Below are 7852 nucleotides of genomic sequence, written 5' to 3'. Positions count from 1 at the left end.
CCTGCCTGTGGATGGGGACCAGGGGGGCCTCGGCCACACCTCCAGGGCTGGGCCATCAATGGGCACAGGGAAAGCCTGAAACTCGAAACTGGCATGCGGTGGGGCTGTGGAAGGTCTCCACGATGTGGACCCTAGCACATGCAGCCCTGGGGCTGGAGTGCCCCCAAACACACACTGGCAGTCTGGGGTCGTGCACAGTGGGGTGGGGGAAGCCAGACGCATGGCGAAACCCATCCTCTGCCCCAAGACCCAAAGGTAGGGGCGTGGAGCCAAGCCCCCCCAGGCTCTGGGCCACCATAAGGCCCCTGGCCCTCTGCTGCCCTCCTGTGGTGGTTGCAAGGAGTCCTGGTGCCCCTGGGCAGGGGACACGCCCCCCCCCCCCCAAAAAAAAACCCTGGTTGCGACAGCTCAGACGGAGGTCAAGGCTAGGGGCAGGGACGCTGGGGGAAGAGGGGCAGGGCCGGTCTGCCCAGGCTGTGGGCGACGGGAGCCTGGCCTCGGCACCTCCCTGCCCACTCCCGGGGACGTCACCAGCACCCGGAAGCCGGCCCACCACCCCCACACCTTACCCTGCTCACGCCTGTCCGGTGACGGCCCCGCTGGCCCCGCAGCATGGCTAGGGACCGGGCCGGGGGCAGCCACCCTGGCCCCTGCCCGCGTGGGCATCCATTCCGGGTCTGCAGGCACCGCCCCTCCCTGTCCTGAAACTAGCTCACAGTGGCTCTGAGACCCCCAGCCCACCAGGGCTCCCTGCCATCAGCAACGGTGAGGAGGGACCCAGGAACGCACACCCCAGGGCCACGCTTAAGGCCTCAGGGGTGGCCAGGGTTTGGGCCAGGCCAACCTCCAGCCCCCGGGAGACTAGGAGAGAGCCTCCCCACAGCCCCCAGGCCCTGTTCCCAGCGGACCCTCAAACGAGCGTGGGCTGTGGCACTTGGCCTCTAGGAACCCAAGACATGGCCCCTGGCATAAAAGCCCCTCCCTCTGGGATCCAGGGTGCCCGGGCCCTGGGCTCAGAGCTGGGGGGCCTTCCCCACAAGGCCCAGTTAGGCTCTGGGCTCCCACCCTACCCCAGCTCAGCTCACACACCCTACTGGCTCTCCCGAGCCCCTGCAGCTGGTTCTGGGGGGTTCCAGGGAGGACCTGTCACCTGTGCCCACTGTCCCCTCGGGCAAGGCCTTGGTCTCAGGAGGACAGCTCTGTGGGAGGGGGCCACACACCTCGAGACAGGGCCGTGGCGGAGCAGAATGTGGCCTGGAGACCCCAGCAAGGGCTCTACCGTTCCGGGGAGGCCTGTGTGGCCCCAGGGCATCTGTGCGGCACCAGGGGCTGGATGTCCTGGTAGGGGCAGGGCGGAAGCTTGTCCCTCAGGCCCCCGGGCCCAGAAGAAACTCGAGCAGCTAATCTGACCGTGCAGCGGGCTCCCCTGGGTCTCTACCCCTCCTGCCAGAAGGGCCCCCAGAGTGTCCCTACACCCATGCCCTGACACTGGGCGAGGCCCTGGGCAGCGAGGTGGGCCAGCCTCGCCCCAGCTGCAGCGAGCTCACAGATGTGCACGCCAGGAGAGTCAACCCCGAGAAACGTGGTTTCTGCACAAACCACCGCGAGACTGAGCAGCCAGTACAGGCTCCTGAGAAAACAGCCGAGGCCCCGCACTGAGAGGCGGTGAGCTGGTGGGAGCGGGTGGCCTCCTCAGAGCAGCACACCCCGTGCGCGTGACACGTGTTCCCTGCAGCTTGGCTCTAAGTCCCCGGCAAGGAGCTTTCCCTGCATGCAGAAGCCCCGCCGGCACCGCAGGGCCTCTGCCCACCCTGCCAGCTCCAACACTTCTGCAGGACCCCCTCCTCCCACGGGTCTCAGGGCCTAACACCTGGCCAAGCTCCCCCCGGGGGCCTGAGAGCAGCGGAGCCTGGGCCCGTGGACACAGCGCGCCGTGTGCCGAGGGGCAGGGGCTGCAGTCGCTCTGGGCTGAGCAGCAGACACGGGGAGGAGATCCTCTACCGCCAGGGCCACCCCCAAGGCCCCCGTCAGCGTCCTGACAGCATGAACGGGAGCCCGCGTGCTGACACCTGCAGGGCCAACGACCGCACAGACCACTCCACTGGGCCACGCAGCTGTGCACCCCCAAGACCCCGGCTCTTTTCCTCTTTTCCTCGGCACCGGGAGGCCAGAGTGCAGGGGTGGTGGGCACAGGCTTTAGGGTGCGAGGCTGAGAGGCACTGCATCCCATCTCTGTCCCCTCTGGGCACAGCCTCAGGGCCCACCACTGGCGTGCCACAGGGACGCTGCGGACAGAGGCCAAAACCCAAAGGTGGGATCCCATCCTCCCGTGAGGCCAGACGAGGCCGGCAAAGAACCGGCTGCTCCCTCAAGGTCGGCCGCACAGCCTGCGTCCACCCTGCGTGGCGCAGAGGCCTGTCCTGGACAAGAGCGCCAGCGGCCCTGCCCCTCCCCCCACAGGCCTGGAGCCCAGGGCCCAGCGCTCCCTGTGCCATCCAAGGAGTGGTCCATCCAAGGATCTGCAAAGTCCCCCAATTAAACTCCTCAGGTAGATGAGAGCAGCCACACCCTAGGACAAGCACGGCCAGGGTCGCTTCTCAGAGAAGGAAGGAGGCCCCAGGGACATGCATGGACTTCAGTCTACACCCGCCCGGAGGCTGAGGTGGCAGCTACAGGCGGGCTGGAGGGCTGGGCTGGGAGACTCACTGGCGTGCTTGTCGGCCAGGGCGATGAGCGTGCTGGAGATGTCCCGCCTTCGGTAGAAGCACACCACCTTGGCCTCCACGTTCCCGTTGGCCGTCTGCAACAGCAAGGCAGGGTCTAAGGAACGCATGCCCCCGCGGGCCTGCGGCTCCCCGCAGGGGTGTTCCCCAGACGGGGCCTCAGGTGTGACCAGGGACGGGCTCGTCATGCGGAGCCCATGCCCCAGGGAGGGCCCTGGAGGGCAGCGGCAGCCCTGACTGACGGAGGGGACGCACACCAGACCTAGACCGAGTCTGCACCCCCCACTCCTGTCCTATCCCGAGCCGCCTGACGACACCAGGTGGACCCCGGCCACCAGAAAGGTCAGCTCTGCCTTGGCCTCGGGAGCTGCCCCCTCCTTTCGGGCACCAGAGGGGGTGTGATCAAGGACAACGACTGCGGGCCTCCGTCACTCGCCACAAGTAGAAACCTGGGCAGCACCCGAGAGGCGCGGCCCTGAGGCCTGGACCCGCCTCCAAGAGGCAGGGCAGTGCGGCGGGGCTAAGCGTCGGCCCGGCCCCAGGATGGGGCGGCAGCGGCCAGGACTGACCTCCACTCGGCAGCTGCTGCCCGGGACCACCCGGGCTTGCGAGGCGTCCAACGAACGCGGACAGAACGAGCAGCAGCAAGGACCCCGTGAGGCCCGCGGGGCGGTAACCTCATACCGAGAACCTGTTTTTTCTTAACTGACGAGTTTACAAAATTTTTAATAATAATGCAAGGATTTTATCACAATTCTCATCTTTGTAGAGTTTAGCACAGCAGCATTTATAACATTAAACAAAAATTATCTTTATGAAAAGTACTTCCCTTTTAGTTATTAAATTCCATTAAACCAGGAATTTTTCCCAAGAAAAAGCCTTCGGAATTTTTCACGTCACTGAGCGTAAGTTAAAAGTGCTATCAACTCCGCTGCTTTACAGGTTCATCACAAAACTGCAGAGTGCACGCTGATGAAAACCATCCTCACTCCAGTCCACGAAGGAATAGAAAGGGCATGAAGAATTCTTCCAGGAAAGCTGAGATCAAGTATCAAAACAAGTGAGCGTGAGAGGGCCTGAAGATGACGCGTCCGTCTTCAGCATGTGAAGACTGGGTTTTTAGAAGCACGACTTGTCAGCTTGTCAGCATGGCTGTGTCAGACCCGTAAACATCTGCAGTGCTCAAGGGTGCCCAGAGTTTTGCAAGATGGGATTCCCAGACCAAAAAGCGCCTCGTAGAAATGGTCCTGGAGACTGTCCGCTGAGCTTGGAACGACGAGGGGCCTTCAACAGGACGGAGACGATCTGGCACCGTGTCAGGCCCACAGAAGCAACCGGACAGAGTCTAGAAGGACCACGCGAGAGCGTCCCGTGGCAGCCACGGTCCCGGCCTCCGGGAGCACCTGGGCCTTGCGTCTTCAGGGCTTTGTCCGAGTCTCTGAGCCACGGAGGCTGCCCCCCAGCGGGCCTGTGGAGTCGCAGCAATGCCCCCTCCTGGATCCACACCAGGTGCAGCCCCTCCCAGGGGCCCCCGAGAACGTGCACCCCCTGGGGTTGTGCTTTGTTCTGCACAACCTCAGCTCTGCGAGCCTGGCTTGGGCCGGACCCTGGAGACCCAGGGCTCCAGAGCGCTCTTCCCTCCGGTGCTCTGCCCGGACCCCTGCTGCCTAGCCCCTCACACCCCCCACATGTCTCCTGCACCTGCCTGCATCGCCCCCTGGGCTGGGGTCCCAAAGGGCCTGTGGGAGGAAAGCTGGGGCGACTGCAGGGCACCCTCGCCCGTCTCCTGTCTCCACGGAGGCCGGCTCAGCGGCCCGGGAGCAAGGGCAGGACGGCAGGGGGCCTTCCCACAGGCTGGGGGTGGCTACGGTTCGGGAGCAGGCGGAGTGGGGTCCTTGGCCCCCCAGGAGGACCCTGCTGGAGGACAACGTGGGATGCGGGGAGATGTCCCACTGGGGTCAGCAGCGTCTGCCTTTCATCCTTTGCTGGACTTTTCGGAGACTCCCACGCCCCACGGTCCAACCTGCCTCCCTAAAACCTGGCTTCTAATCCCACGACAGAGGCTTCCCGGGAGGCCTCAGCCCGTCCTCTGGTCCCCTCTGGGCCTCTCCTGCCTGGCTGGCACCCAGCCGGCCCGCACGGGGCCTGGTCCCCACGCCGCCTCCCCGACACCCGTCCCGAAGGTCTGCCCTCCGCGCCCCCCTCCACCCCTCCCCGTTCTCACCCCCCCGCCAGACTTTTCCTGTGCTTTCACAACGGCAATTTTCTCCAGCAGTGTAAAGATTTAACTCTTCGTGAAAACAACGTAAATGCCATATATATCCAATCAAAGTTCTAAGAAGAAAACTCGACAGTTACTTTGAAAGCTCATGAAAGCCCAGAGTCCCGGGAGGGCTAGGGGAACTGGTGTTGGGCACGGCCCAGTAGAGGGGCTCCAAGGGGCTCAAAAGAGCTGGGCTTTGCCAAGAAAACTCATTTTAGACTTGTTTTCATTTACAGAAAAGAGACAAAGCGCAGAGCAACCCTGAGCCCCCTGCCCCAGTCTACATGCGCCCCTTCCTCCTGACCCCTCAGTGCTCACTCCAGGGTCCGCTCCAGGGCCCCGCCAGGACCCTGCTGCTCTGGGCGGGTGGCATGGGGACTGGTCAGCGGCCCGCAGGGTGCCCTCCGCCGGGGCGCCCGCTGTCCTGGGGGCTGGACGGGGCTGTGGCTCTGGAGGACCTTGGGGTGGGGGCATTTTCTCAGGCCACTCCTCTGCTTGCAGGGCCCTCGTCTCCTCTGATTCCTACTAACTGGACGTTGGGCCGTTGGAGGACTCTCTACTTTTCTGAGTTTTCTCTCTGTGTTTTCGTCCCAGTTTCTGCTACTGACTTCCAGGAGCCTCTTCTCACTCCTGAGTCTCCCCAGTCACAGCAGCTGCCACGTCTCTCTGAGGATGCCCCTGGCTCGTCTGGCCTCAGTTTTCCTCTGCGCCCTCATCAGCTCTCTCCTCGGTTTCTTTCGATGGATCTCACGGTGGAAGCCGTCCTCCCTGCTCCGTCCAGGTCGCAGGCTGAGAGCAGGCGTTTTGCTGGGACGCGACGCCAGCAGCTCAGATCTGCCCCCAGAGAGCACCCCCCCCCCACTTCCTTCTGCACACGGGGCTGCCCAGCATCCTGGGGCCGTCAGGGGAGAGCCCTCAAACTGACGCCGTTTTCAGCCCCTGCCTGAACTACAATTGCCTGGGCTGTGCCCACCTCTCCAGCCGGGACGGAGCCCCCATGCCCCGTGGGGTGGGAGGGGAGGCCAGCAGGGGTGCAGGGCTCCGAGGACCCTGAGGGCCACAGCAGACATCTGTGCTCTCCAGTGCTTTGGACCCACGCCCCTTTCCACCACCCCACCAGGCAGAGCTTCCTGGTGCCCACACTTGCGTCCACCCTCACGGGGCGGCACTGCCTCTCCCTCACACACGTGGCGTGTCGCGGCCAGAGTGAGGGCACCGTGGCCACCCTGCGACCACTGGCTGCCATGGCCCCGCCTACCAGGACGGCTCCACGCAGAGGCCTGGCCCCCAGCCACGCCTCCAGTGATCCGCAAGGGGTGGGGCGGGACAGACACCTGCTCCCATCGCAGCAGCGGGCACGGGCTGCACCCTCCCGCCCCACGGCTCCAGTGGGCGGTAAGCAGGGCTTGGGGGAGGCGCCCGCCAGCGTACCGGTTCCAGCAGTGTGGTGGCCTCACGGGACATCCGGCCACCGCCCCCAGCCCCGGTCACTGACACGCCCAGGCCGGGGCTGAGGCTTCGGGGCACGGGCACGCCGCCCATCTCCTGGTCCCAGCAGGCACGGCCTTAGGGTCGGGGTGCCGCCACGGCTAGTCTGATCCTTGGGAGACCGGCACCCTGACCTTCCCGCCCCACCCCACCTGGTCCTGAGAATCGGCTGCACTGCCCCAAGGCCTGAGGTCCAGGAAAGCAGACCCTCCCCTGCTGGCCACACGGAGGCACAAGGTGGCCCCTAGCCAACACGAGTGACAGCAGTGCTTCCGTGACTGGGGCTGCTCCAGGGCGGGGCTCCACAGCCGCCCTTCTGCAGGAACCAGGGGAGAGAGAAGGGGCAGAGCTAAGGGCCCTGCTGACCGGGCACCGCCGTGGCCGCAGCCGTGGCCTCGGAGGAGGGTCACACCGATGCCCTCTCCCCCAGTGCCCCCGCCAACGCCTCCAACTAAGGAGGGCGGCAGGAGACGTGGGGGGGCTTCCCCCACCGGGCTTGGGGGTCTGCACGGGACAGCACCCACTCCTCTGACCAAAGAGGCCATTCTGAACCTGTGAGCCCACACCCACCATGCCCCACCAGGCCCAGGAGGGCTCCGGGGGCCCCACCCCCTAATCCACTCATAAGCGCCTGCCCAGGACGCTCGGCAGACGCGGGGCGAGAGAGGAGGGAGACGGGCAGGGGACCTTTGGGCTGTGGGCGCCCAGGCGGCTTCCTTCACTCCTCAGCTGGAACCATCCAACCCAGACCCTCTCCTAACACCCTACCAGGGACCCTCAGGGATGGGCTCTCCGGGGAGGGGCACCCCCGCCCCCCAGCAGGGACGGGGCCACACGCTACCTTGTTGAGCTCCTCGATCCTCCGGATCAGGTACGGGTTGCTGGAGGAGTTCTCGAAGTAGACGTAGTCTGCAAACGGGCGAGAGCGCGTCAGCCTCGCGAGTCCGCCAGCCTGGGAGCCGGCCCCCCGCTCGCCCGCGGCCTGGCTGCATCTGCGGTGGCAGGCGGGGGCCAGGCTCAGGCGGGGGTGGTGGGGGGCCGCGGGGGCTGCAGCCGGCCCGGAGGGGGCCCCAAGAGCGGTACCGCCAGGGCGGGAAGGACGGTCACAGGCACTGCTACAGCCGGCCCCAGAGACCACGTCGGCACGGAGGCTGCCAGGCCCCGGTCACCCCCCCATGCACATCCCCCGGCGTCCCACCACCTCTCCTCCAAAGACAAAAGAGCTGAACGGAGGCCGGGGCTTCCCGGTGGAGGAGAAACGGAGCTCGCCGGGGCGGCACGAGGTCGGGGGCCCAGGGGAGCAGGGTCCCGAGGGTGCTGCCGCCCTGCCGGGTCCCCCAGACCTCAAGCCAGCACAGGCTCCCCTCACAGAAAAACC

The 7852-nt window shown here is 65.7% G+C and overlaps 1 protein-coding gene across 1 annotated transcript in view; it reads right to left on the bottom strand.

Annotated features, from left to right (window-relative positions):
• Positions 1 to 7444, bottom strand: part of MTA1 (metastasis associated 1) — a 23713-nt gene extending 16269 nt beyond the window's left edge. The window contains exons 1-2 of the mRNA XM_024758103.1: positions 7316 to 7444; positions 2707 to 2800 (exon numbers count right to left, since the gene is read on the bottom strand). The gene's annotated coding sequence lies outside the window, so the exon portion shown is untranslated. The remainder of the gene's footprint in view (positions 1 to 2706; positions 2801 to 7315) is intronic.
• Between the last annotated feature and the right edge of the window lie 408 nt (positions 7445 to 7852).

Source organism: Neophocaena asiaeorientalis, unplaced genomic scaffold, assembly GCF_003031525.2.
Source record: "Neophocaena asiaeorientalis asiaeorientalis breed wild unplaced genomic scaffold, Neophocaena_asiaeorientalis_V1.1 scaffold476, whole genome shotgun sequence".
NCBI lineage: Eukaryota > Metazoa > Chordata > Mammalia > Artiodactyla > Phocoenidae > Neophocaena > Neophocaena asiaeorientalis.
Note: the sequence above shows the minus strand (reverse complement) of the source record. Positions and strands in the feature narration are given on the sequence as shown.